The sequence below is a fragment of the Sphaerodactylus townsendi genome, linkage group LG03 (assembly GCF_021028975.2).
Source record: "Sphaerodactylus townsendi isolate TG3544 linkage group LG03, MPM_Stown_v2.3, whole genome shotgun sequence".
Lineage (NCBI taxonomy): Eukaryota > Metazoa > Chordata > Lepidosauria > Squamata > Sphaerodactylidae > Sphaerodactylus > Sphaerodactylus townsendi.
In genome coordinates this window covers 140052710-140065570 of record NC_059427.1, presented here as the reverse complement: position 1 = coordinate 140065570, position 12861 = coordinate 140052710, and the positions used below count along the sequence as shown (strand labels likewise).

Sequence of the window (12861 nt, the reverse complement as noted above, 5' to 3'; positions counted from 1 at the left end):
CCACTGCCTAGCAGCAGTCTAATCAGGGGAATGGGTGAATGTGCTGCAATACAAGCCATCTCTTCTGGGCAACTGAGCCCCCCTCATCCCCTGCTGCCACCCCCACTGCCTCACTGGGGACACCTGCTCCCTTGCTTCCCCCAGATGCATCCAAGAGAAAATACCTTGAACTAGCTAGCCCAAATCATTGACAATCAAACTGACTTTATTTCTATTGGGAAAGTTTACTGCATGGGGCAAAATAGTTAATGCTCATGACTTCAGGATCCCCCCACCGCAAGTCCTTTTGCCATGATGCACAACAGAGTTTTGAAAAAAAGACTGTATAATGGCATGCGTGTTCATTGTGCACGTCCTAGTACATGGTTCAAAATCCTTCAATACTACAGAACACTTAGAGAAAGAAAGCAGACCTGGATCTGGTCAATATCTGGAAGGGAAACAGAAATCTCCATATGCTACCTTGAGTTAGATGGGAGAAGAAAGGCAGGATAACATTAATATATCTAATTCACAACATGACTCCATCTGCAGATATTTAAATCCAGAGACTGGTGCCATGAGCAAAGCAGCTCTTTCTACAAACCAAAGAAAAGCCCCAGGTTTGTAGAGAAATCTGAAAGAAAAAAAATACATTAGGGATGTTAAATCCTATCAAAATGACAATAGCAGTTCCTGTATCTTTAAGAAACAAATGCCCTCAGTGACCACTGATATGGAACCACAACAGTATTGACAGCCTTTCAGCCCTGGTTTCTGTTAATAAAAGGCAGGGGGATTATGCAGGGCCCTTTCCAAAGCTGTTTCAGCCTTTGAAGGAAGACTCAAGGTGTCAGGCCCTGCACGAGTCATCAGGCGACTTGCTACCACATGACCTGCATGAGTTATCTGGGCCTGACCACTTGGTATTATTTAACAGCAGCCACCCCATGAGAGTAGCATAGTGTTTAGAATTTTGGACCAAGTTCTGGAAGATCCAGGTTCGAATCCCCATTCTGCCACAGAAGTTCACTACACCCTTGGGCCTAACCTCTTTCATTACAGGGGATAATGCTGTAAACTATTTTGGGTCTCCATAGTGGAGAAATGTGGGGTATAGCTGAACTAAATAAAAATAGCTGAAATGGGAACAGGGGCAGATAAAAGGTTGGCGGGTGAGTGTGAAGAAGAAAAGTAAGCACAAGAGGGTGAGAATATGGGAGTTGCCAAAAGGAGGTTTATTTGAAAATATATAAAGGGAAATACAAGAGAAAGTGAGGTGCCACCCGCGAGTCCTTGATGCTCTTCACTGAGAAGTGGGCCTTGCCTGGCCTGGCAACTGGCGCAGTGTAACTGGGCCAGCTGGCCCTGTGGCTGAAACAGCAACATCTTCTCAGGGAAAAGCTACCCAGGAGGCAGTAGCTGAATACAGGGGGCAGATAAAGGTGGGCTGGCTGGTGGGAGGGAGGGAGGGAAGGAAGGAAGGAAGGAAGGAAGGAAGGAAGGAAAGGGAAAAGGCTATTGAAACTTTGTGAGGTCCCTCACTGCAAGTTCTTGAGAGTCCCTTGCCTGTAGTGGTTGTTGGATTAGGATCTGGGACTGTCACGTTTGAATCCCCACTCTACCATGGAAACTTGTAATGAGCCGTCCTAACTCAAATACAGCAAGCAGAACTTTCAAATCACCTCAGAAATGTTTTTCAGCGCAATTGAAAAACACATTCAGCTCTGATTAAGTGAGAACTAACCAAGTGATGAGAAATGTATTTTATTTATTTATTTTATCTCATTTATAGGTTGTCCATCATGGTATGGTCTCCGGGAGGCTTATAACGTTAAAATATAACAGTAAAATCAATAAAATAGAGTTATCAATATCCCAGTGCCATAATAATCTTAGAGCGATACAGAAATCAAGATTTTACCCTCCATAAAATCCAGATTCACTCAGGGAAGGGAAAGCAACAAGTGAAGGGAAAGGGAAATCAAGCAGTATACAAGTATGCATGAACCAATTTCCCATCTTGATCCTTGATTATCTAGCTGCAACCTCATGTATTGGACTACTTGCAGTGGCCCGCCAGGTGCCTTTGGGAGCTCACATGCAGGATGTGAAAGCAATGGCCTTCTGCTGTTGCTGCTCCTGAGCACCCGGTCTGCTAAGGCATTTGCAATCTCAGATCAAGGAGGGTCAAGATTGGTAGCCATAGATCGACTTCTCCTCCAGAAATCTATCCAAGCCCCTTTTAAAGCTATCCAGGTTAGTGGCCATCACCACCTCCTGTGGCAGCATATTCCAAAAACCAATCATGCGTTGCGTGAAGAAATGTTTCCTTTTATTAGTCCTAATTCTTCCCCCCAGCATTTTCAATGGATGCCCCCTGGTTTTAGTATTGTGAGAAAGAGAGAAAAATTTCTCTCTGTCAACATTTTCTTCGCCACCTTTTTTCAGCTATCCTCAGTGGTGGGATCCAAAAATTTCAATAACAGGTTCCGATGGTGGTGGGATTCAAACAGTGGCGCCGCCGCACACAAGCACCTCCAGTCACTATTGGGCAGGGAAGTTGCTTTAGTAACCCCTTCTCGGCACTCAGAAAAAATTAGTAACCACTTCTAGAGAAGTGGTGAGAACTGGTTGGATCCCACCTCTGGCTATCCCCTTCCCTCACTGGCCATCCTTGGATTGATGTCCTGCTCCAAATATATTTTAAAATATATACATACATTTCAATATGCAGAAACCTCTGTGTGAAAGCTGTTCAGACGTACCTCGCACATTGGAACTGGGAATCAAAACAGTCAAGACAGAGCCTTCGCAACTCTCCTGAATACACAGAAATCTTCAGCAGCTCCCAGACTAGAGTGCCTCACATATCCATCTGCCGAACAGCAGCAGATGTGCCAAGTGTTAAAAGACTCAATAAACAAAACCACAGTGAAAAACCATGGCTGGGTGGAGAGAGCAGCATCAGTTTTCCAGCATTTTAGTGACTGGACAAGATGCAACAAGTTTCCTTCAGCTACTGAATGAGCAGACAAGCAAGTCTTTTTTAAAAGACCTGCTCTGTCCTTTCTTGACCTCATGCTAGCAGCAGGCAGCCTGATGAAAAGGAAGCCTGGGAGGCGGGGGAGGGGGGGTGGCCAGGGCAATTTGAAGCAGTGACCTGGATTCAGTTTTGTTATTGTGCAAATCGGGAGGGAAGGCGGCTGGCCGATTTCGTCAGATCTTGGCTGCTAGGGTCAGTCCTTGGAAGAAACACCTTGAAGGAAGACTCTGTAGATGAAGGCGAATAGCAAACCACCTCTGCTTCAGTTGCCTTGAAAGTCCCTTGCTGGGGTCACGGTAAGACAACTGCAACTTGACCTTAACAGCACTTTACACACGCACATTGTGCAATATAATGGCTAAAAAACTGAACAGAGACATCCACCCCTTAAATTTCAACTCATGTCTAAGAATGCAGGATCAGACCCATGGTTCCTCCAGACCAGAGCAGCATTCTGTTTCACAGTGGCTAAACCAGTAGCTCTGGAGGACTTGTTTATAAAGGCATAGAGGGCAACGTTCTCTCCTCAGGTGGCCACCATACATTACCATGCCAGTACCTGGCCTCTTTCCCACATTTACAGTTTGGAGGCTGTAATACAGACCAACCTTACAGGATTGTTGTAAGGAATGCAGGGGTATTGTTTTTATTTTATTGACTTGTCCTAGTATTGCTTAAAATTATCTTAGTGTGAGTTGTCATGAGGTTTTTTTGGCTGAATGGTGGGATACAATTTTTTGACAAAACACAAAACAGATCTTTGTGAAATGTGATAAACACTCAAGTGCTACATGTTCTGTTATTATTTATTTGCTTTGATTATTCTGCACCTTTCTCCCTATCGGGCATACAAGGTGGCTTACATAATTCTCCATTTTATCCTCACAACAACACTGTGAGGTTGGTGAGAATGAGTGTGTGACTAAGCCAAGGTCACCAGAACAAGTTCCGTGGCAAAGGAAGGATTTGAACCTGGTTCTTCCAGGTCCTAGTGTGGCAGTCTAATCACTACACCATGCTGGCTTTCTCTATATTGCCTCTTAATACAATTAAACCAAAACTCAAGGGTGACCGGGATCAGATGTTAGCATTTTTAAAGGAAATGCTACCTGCTCGGTCCAAAAGCTTATGACTGATGACAACAGTTTCTGGTGGCATCCATTCTCAAAACCCCTCTACCAAAAAGACAACTGATTAGGCCCATTTCACAGATGGGAAAGTATGGTATACTTTGAAATTATCCACAGTCATAGCCAAGTGTGGGTCTGGACCACGGCTGAGATGAAGCTCAGGTCTCTCAAGCAGACACAGAACCAGATAAGCGTTTTGGAGATGTAATCCTGGAGTGTTTTGCAGCTCCCTGTTGGCGTGATCTGCTGTTCTGCTGCCAGCCAGGCGCTTCCTTTGCCAGCTGCCCACGCCGCAGTCGGCTGCAGACAAACGAAACGTCCTTCTGCGAGGGACGGACGACAGCGATGCCATTTATTTCCCAGCTCCGTAGAAGGCTCCAGAGATACGGGCGGGTCGAGGAGGAGAGGGGAAAGGAACGTTGAGCCGAGGGCGGCGGCTGGGAACCAGCTGCAGCCTCACGGGGGAATAAATAGGCTTGCAAGGCGGACTCCTTTCCATGTCCTGCGGGCGGCCAGAGAAACAAACAAAACACGGGGAGGGGGGGTTGGACGGTGGAGGGGGCTGGTGGGTGGTTGCTAAAAAAGAGCTCGGGCGGACGGATCCAGATCAGCCTGGAAACGCCCCCCCCCCCTTCCCCACTGGTGTGTGTTGAACTCGCTCCCGAAATCCATGCAAGGCAGCCACGCAGCCACCCACACATCACACAAACAAACAATCCCAGAGGCCATTACAGCCTGCGCGCGTCGCACGGAGTCTGTTGCAAGGGGTGGGGGGAGCGGGAGGGAGGCAAGGCGAGCCAGATGGTTTGACTTTTGCAAAGGCGCCCCTCCTCCCTCCTCCCCCCCCCCGCCCGCCCAGCTGCCAGAGCTAAACACTTCCCTTTCCATCCAGTTAAGTAGCGGCGGCGGGCGGGCGGGCACCCGCGCGCGCACCCGCCCCCAAGGCGCTCAGTCAGGGCAATCCTCGTCTCCGCCTGCCTGGTTGAGTCACACGCAAGGACAGAGAAGCGCCGGAGCAATTTGAAGGGAGGGGGGCGGCACTGGGGAATTAGTCCCAGCGGGGAGAAAGGTGACCCCAAACGGCCAGGGTGGTTTTTTTTTTTTTTAATTCTACTCATCATAAATGAACACGCAATCCTATGCAGAGTTCCTTAGACAGGGAAATCAGTGTACTCACTGGAGTAATTTATGTTTAGGATTGCACCATTCGTCTTTTGCAGCAAAGAAATCAACAGGAGACTTTAGAGGATCTTTTTAAAAGTTGACATTATATTCTTGCATACATTTTCGTGGATTGGAACCATGAAGCCCACAAAAATGTAATTTGGGACATTTAAAGCACCTCTAAGCTCCATTTTACTGTATTCATAATGGCCCGAATTAAAATCCTTACAAGTACTTTTTTTTTATTAAAGCAGGATTATCACTTTTTTAACCTCTGTTTTAATCATCTCTTGTTAGGACAAAATCTCTTTTTTTTCCTTTGAAGACTCTGGCAGCATTGAGTCTGGTGTCATGGTTAAGGTATTACATTGAGTCTTGGAGACGGGTTCAAATCCCCACCCTGCCATGGAAGCCTGCTGAGGGACCATGGGCCACTCACACTCCCTGCTTGACTTCAACTCTTGTTTAGCATTGCCCTGTTAATATCTTGGAAGGGGTGCAGGAGTAGTTTTTCCTTTTCCCCCTCTCCAAATGAGGCACAAGATGGTAGATGATTCAAGCTTTCCCGCATTAGTAATAATGAATAGTTGTCGGGGCATTATCCCACAGTTCATTTGATTTATATCCTGCCCTTTTCCAACAAAGTTAGGCTCCCAGCAGCTCCCTAGAGTGCATCCATCTAGTTTTGTACAATTCCCTAGTACAGTGGTTTCTGTAACCTTCCTAATGCCGCAACCCTTTAATACAGTTCCTCATGTTGTGGTGACCCCCAACCCTAACATTTATTCGTTTTACAGATGGAGAACACTGATGCAGAGAGTCCAAAGTGAGAAGAGCCCTGCTATCAGTTCAAAAGTCCATCTCAGTCAGCATCCTGCTTCCAGCCTTGGCCAGCTAGATAATCTTTGGGAAGCTCACAAACAGAGCATGAACTTAACAAGCTATTTGCACCTGAGCAACCTGCTATTTGCACCTGAGCAACAACTTCTGAACATAGAGGTCCCATATATCCATTGAGGCTAATATCCATTCATAGACATCTTCCATAAACACATCTTATCCCCCCTCGGCCCCCCCCCAAAAGGCACTTAAGCTTCTGTGGCTACCACTTCATCCTGTAAAAGTGAGTCCCACAAGTTAATTACGTATTGTGTGAATAAGTGTCGCTTTTGGTCTATCTTGAAACTACTGCTCATCTGTTTCAGTGGATGACACCAAATTCCTGTCTAAACATGTACAATAATTGACTGCACCACATAAATGTTTAATGCAAAAGTTTAATATGCTTCATTTTTTCCTGTTTATAAGTAGCCTTGTGTGAATGCTTCAGTTCAATCAGAGTCACAAAGCAAGAGTAATGTTTTTGTATTGGTAAAATAATTCAGCTTCCTGAGGATTTTGCTTCTGTTTTGCTCTTTTAAAGAAGAGTCTGGATTTATACCCTGCTTGTCTCAACTGTAAGGACTCTCAACATATTTTACAAACTTCTTCCCTTCCTCTCCCCACACACAGACACCTTGTGAGGTTGGTAGGCCTGAGAAAATTCTGGGAGAACTGTGACTAGCCCAAGGTCACCCAGCAAGCTTCATGTGTAGGAGTGCAGAAACAAACCTGGTTCACCAGATTAGAGTCTGCTGCTCATGTGGAGGAGTGGGGAATCAAACCCAGTTCTCCAGATAAGAGTCCAGATGCTCTTAACCACTATGCCATGCTGGTGGAACGTTTTTAACTGCTAGTTTCTCTGAAGCCAGAGGGGATGGATTTAAACAATTCCAGCAGCTCCAGTGTCCTACACAGCTTCTTGCTCCTCTCCATGATAAGCAAAACCAAATCATTTACACAAAATATCAAGATGTACAGTAAAAATGGCACTGAAACATCTGTCTACCAGCTTAAGAATGCTATTTTCCTGTATAATTCCTTATGGTTTCTGAAGCTGCTTTGAAAGCCAGACATGGTGGGAAAGATGAGCTAAAAAAAACGTTTAGATACATGAATATGCAAAATAGGAAGAATTATGTGTATCATTCATACAGATCACAAAATTGGCGCAGATTTTGACTGCTCCTGTGGAGCACACACAGCTCTATTTACATACTGAAATACAGACAAGGAGCCTTTTGTGTACAACGCAAAGGAAATGGCTTGTGAGCTGCTGTTAAAAATCGTATTGGTAAGTAATGAGGAAATGGGAAATTCTAGAAATCTGCTGCTCAGCAGCTCACCTTGATCATAAAGAGCCGTACAGGTGGGGGAGCACATGATCCAGTTCTACTCATAGGAAACCTGTGACCTTGGCAAACCCATGGCTCTGCTCCAGAAAGATCGTGCTCACCGGTGTAACCGGCTAAATCCAACAAACATCTATTACGACCGTGTGAATGTGTGTACACAACCTACACAAGTTCAGGAAAAGGGAAAGTATGCACAAGATCTCACGGAGCCCAAAACACATCTTAAAACAGGAGAATGTTATAACTGCAGCTCAAGGAGGCAATGCTCACCTGCCTCCATTAAAGGGAAAAGCAACAACAGCTTCAACAGAAACCCCGCTCTCATTTTGCACAGAGCGCCCATGGAAGCAGAAGGCAGCATTTTCTGTTTGTAAGCTGCATTTTCCCCACCTCCATCCTGCCCAGACTTCCAAAATCTGGGATCCAGGAGGCTCATTCATCCACTGCATGGAGGTACTCCAGGGTTGTCTCTGTTTACAAAGAGGAACTGAGGCTGCAATGTATAGCAACAGAACTGCAAGTGCAGGCTCACAGCATTTCACACATTTCCCCAAACTGAGGTGAGTCCATAGCCAACTTGGGATTCGCCTCACCGCTCATACCCACATCTCCCCTTCTCCAAAAATCAGATCCTACACCTGACTCCTACACATGAGGCAGCTTGATCCTGTGTCTATCATGGAGGATAACAATCTGGAACAGATTTCTACTGAACAGAAGGAACCTGTGATATATCAAAAGAATGCTCTCCAGCGTGGTGTAGCAGTTAAGAGCAGGTGGATTCTACCCTGGAGAACCCAGTTTGATTCCCCACTCCTCCACCTGAGTGGCAGAGGCTTATCTGGTGAACCAGATGTGTTTCCGCACTCCTACATTCCTGCTGGGTGACCTTGGGCTAGTCACAGTTCTTTGGAGCTCTCTCAGCCCCACCTTCCTCACTAGGTGTCTGTTGTGGGGAGAGGAAGGGAAAGGAGTTTGTAAGCCACCTTCAGTCTCCTTACAGGAGAGAAAAGTGGGGGGTATACATCCAAACTCTTCTTCTTGGCATAGAGATCTTTCAGCAGAATTATCCACATGTCATAGATCACAATGTCTGTCTAGACTAGTGGCTCTTAATGGGGGCCATTTTTTTGCTGTCAAGTCACAGTTGATATATGGCAGCCCTGTAGGGTTTTCAAGGTAAAAGATGTTCAGAGGTGGTTTGCCACTGTTTGACTTTACGGAGAGACCATGTTATTCCTTGGTAGTCTCTGATCTAAATACTATTCAGGGCCAACCCTGTTTCACTCTTGAGTTCTGATGAGATCAGGCAGGCTAGCTGGGCTATCCAAGTCAGGGCAATGGAGGCCATACCGCCTAAATTTAAAGATCTGACAAATGGCCAATGGCAAAAGAGACTCATTAAAAGTATGCCTGATATCTGTGTATTGTATAAATACAACTATGTGTATCTCAAGTGTGTCAAGTCACAGCAAACTTACGCCCACACCAGCAAAGGGCAAATGAGAAGCAGAAGTGGTTTGGAACTGCTTTTCTATACAAAGTCGTCCTTGGTGGTCTCCCTTCTTCGCTTTCAAGATCAGATGAGATCGGGCCACAGTATACCAATTGACATCCCCAACATAACTATACCTACATAAATAAAATTGACTTGTCTGGAGTGTTATTTTTACGTCCTAGCTTGTGGCTTGGGAAGCATTCGATGATAATATTGCATACTTGGTGGGTAGCAGTGAATTTGTGGGTAAAAATCCCTGATCCAGATGCTAGAAACAGGATCCTAAGAAACCTGGAGTTCCCTGATACCTCCTTTAAGACTTTAACCCACTTCGATTTCCCACCAACGTGAACTCCGCTTCTCTAAAATGGGAGGAGGCAGTGCCCACCCACGTTTACACTGGCAAGAGCGCCACTCTCCTGAGTTTAGCATCATGGAAGTTAGAAGCCGCCCAGAATATTTCAGGCTTTGGGACCCAGGAGACTCTGTGCAGCAGTTGCTGCGAGGAGAGAAGGGGGGGAAAAATCTCCTCCTGATGGTGAAGCCAGGAGTCCCAGGCTCCGCCTGGATCGGATACGATCAGCAGCAAGCTGGGATCCTCTGGGGCTCCCCACCCATGTGATCCTTCATCTCGCACTCTGCACCCCTTACCTGGCTGGAGCGGCTTCTTCCGAGGACGGCCTGGAGAGGAAATCTGGGCTGGAAGGAGGAGGCGAGGGCGAAAGATGGAGCGGGGGGATCCCAGCGGGCAGGATCTCTCTTCCCCTGCGTCTCCGGCTGCTGGGAGCAGGTGGCTGCCGAAGCCCTGGCGCTGATGTCACTGGGCTCAGGCGGCGGCTGCGGCTGTCTCCTCCCCAGCCCCATGCGGAAGGCAGAGGCGAAGACGGCGGCGATTAATTATTTAAAGGTGCAGGGAGCCATTTGCAGGCGAAAGGGAGCCCTCCGGAAGGCTGCAAGGGAAAGGCGGACGGGGGGTCCTTGCCCAGCCCTCCCTCCCCCGAGGCCTTACGAAACTGGGAGCCGGGGGCGCTCCATCCGGCCGAGGGAGGGGGCGAGACGCGCCTCGGTAAGGAACTTGCTCCGAGCAGACTTTCAGGTCACGCGGTTGCTGCAGGGCTGGAGCATCCCCGGGCGCTCGAGCCACCGCGAGGGCGCTGGGAAGCAGCAGCAGCAGCCGCCCCCGCCAGGGCGCATCGGATAGGATTCCGTCGCAAGGTCGCCTCCGCCACCACGCCCCCGAGATCTCCGCGAAAGGAAAGCTGCAATTCCCTGTGCGCATTTTCTTGGGGATGAGAAGCAAGCAGCGAGGCGTAAACATGATAAAATCGAACCTTAGGGACCGTTCTCAGTTGCACAATTTGTGATGGTGGGTTCAGGCATTTAAACGCCTTAGCAGGATGGGAAAGCTGAACCCTGGATTAAGTGATACCGTTGGGCAATGTGAGACCAACGGTAGGGGTGCCAACCGGCCTGGAGAAAAATGTGCTCTTCCATGTTATATACTTCCATAGCAACTTGGGCTTCCTAATTCCACAGGATATCACCTGGTAAATAACACGGGAGGGGATATTTAGACACCTTAGCAGGATGGGAAAAGTTTAACCTTGGATGAAGTGATACCATTAGGCAATGATACCATTAGGCAACCAGGGGTAGGGATGCCAACCGGCCTGGAGAAAAATGTGCTCTTCCATGTTATATACTTCCATGGCAAAAGCCCTTGGGCGGCCTAATTCCACAGGACATCACATGGTAAATAATATGGGAGGGGATATTTTTCTGCAGGTCAGGTAGCAACAGGGGCAGGGAAGCAGCTTTAGGTTACATTGACTTCCAATACAAAGCATAGAATGGACATTCAGCCAGCTGGTCTTGTTCCACCCCATCTCCACAGATAAAACACACATGGCCCAACCAGATTATCTGCACTTGTGCTCTGATGACCCTGCCTTTGGCTGCCACCATTCTGGATTTCTGCCCCAAAGTCTGTTTCTGACAGCACCATTGCATGGAATATAATAAGTGGGGCTGGCCCACAATGTGATGGCAGTCTTTACAGCCTACAGCAGAATTGCACAAACCCTCACAGAATCATCACATTCCATAAAGCCATCGTTCTGAACCTTTGCATGTATGAGGACCTCTTTTTAACATCAAACAATTTAGTTGAAACCTCCCCCCACAAAAGTAGTGATCCGAATGATTTCATTGGTAGTAATTATCGGTTGTTTGAGAACATAACATGATGAGAAAAAGATCAAAATAACAATGGTTGGTGTGCGTACAAATTCACAAACCCCTTGCAGTAATTCTGTGGCCCTCCAGGTCTCTCTACCCCAGCATGGGAACTTCTGGCATAAAGGATTTGATTAATGGGCTATAGGTGGCCTTAGTAAGCTGTTTCTTGCGACCAGTGCCACTAACAAAAAAAGTTGTGTGTGTAAAGTGCCATCAAGTCATAGCTGACTTATGGTGACCTCAGCAAGGGACTTTCAAGGCAAGTGAGAAGCAGAGGTGGTTTGCCATTGCTTTCCTCTGCAGAGCCTTCCTTGGCAGTCTTCCTTCCAAGGACTGACCCCCACTTAGCTTCTGAGAGCTGATGAAATCAGGCTATATACCATGCTGCCTTCCCTCCAAAAAGAAATTATCCACTGTAAATCCTCATATTAGGCTTTGAATTTACAGCACACCAGATCACTTATCTGGGTCCTGTTCATTTTTCTCTGTCTCTAGGGACCCCTACCATGACATACAGTTGAATTACAAGTACCCTTGAAAGGATCAGAAGAGGGAAAGGAAATCTTCACTGGATCAGTACTCTGGGGCTGCCAACCCTGGAGCCAAGACCACTAATTAGGGTTGCAGCCCCCAGACCAAAGGAGGCTATCAACAGCAGCAGGAGGAGAAAACCGCTGGGCTGGAAATATGATAGCAAAGCAAAATATCAGAACTGAAGTCACAAATTAAAGGGTACAGCTGGCACTACAGGTACAAACTGTTAAAACAAGATGTCTAGAATCAAGAGAACATCTCCAATCATGGGCTGGCATGGAAGAACAGGGAAGGAGATAGAAATTCAAGGCCCCCCCCCCCCCCCCCGAAACTTACTTCAGCAGAATAACCATTTCATGAGTCAGTGCAAATGGCTAAGGGCCCTTCCGTGCATGCAAAATAATGCACTTTCAATCAATTTTCAATTCACTTTGAAGCTGGATTTTACTGTGCAGAATAGCAAAATCCACTTTCAAACAATTGTGAAAGTGGATTGAATGTGCATTATACCGCATGTGCGGAAGGGGCCTAAGTCAAGCAGCCTTCTCAATCAGAAGTATCTACAGGACCATCTTTTCCCATATGTCCCCCTGCACCAGTTGCATCCTCCTACTGTCCCCCAACCCTGGCTTAGGGTAGCCTACCTGGCATCAACTAGAGTCCGTACCTCCCACTCTGTGGAATAGGGTCCCTGGGGGAGCAAGCGTGGTTGCCATGTCTCGGGATTTCGAAGAGGCACTGCAAGACCTTTGTGTTTGCTAGAGCCTTTCAAGGATTATAGAGTGAATCTATATTTTAGAAAGAAGGGGGTGACACATAGTTTTGTTTTGATGGATTCTGTCTCTTAAATTGTGATTTGTTTGGTGCCTTGACCCAGTATGTAGAAAAGTTAAAAACATAACAAACAGGCCCTGTCTAAAGGTGTATTGTTTTCTTCTGGGCCAGTTGTCAAAGAATTAGAATACAGCATTTATATGCAGCATTTATCGTAAATCGATCCTGACTGTTGACCGGTTATACTGAGGAAAGCTAATATGC

The 12861-nt window shown here is 46.8% G+C and overlaps 1 protein-coding gene across 3 annotated transcripts in view; it reads right to left on the bottom strand.

Annotated features, from left to right (window-relative positions):
- BAZ2A (bromodomain adjacent to zinc finger domain 2A) overlaps positions 1–10000 on the bottom strand; it is a 72779-nt gene extending 62779 nt beyond the window's left edge. For 2 of the 3 annotated variants that reach the window (XM_048487852.1, XM_048487857.1), the window contains exon 1: positions 9703–10000. The gene's annotated coding sequence lies outside the window, so the exon portion shown is untranslated. Of the gene's footprint in view, positions 1–2747; positions 2974–9702 lie in introns of those variants that run through there. The other variant, XM_048487856.1, reaches the window with a different exon arrangement.
- Positions 10001–12861: the final 2861 nt, after the last annotated feature.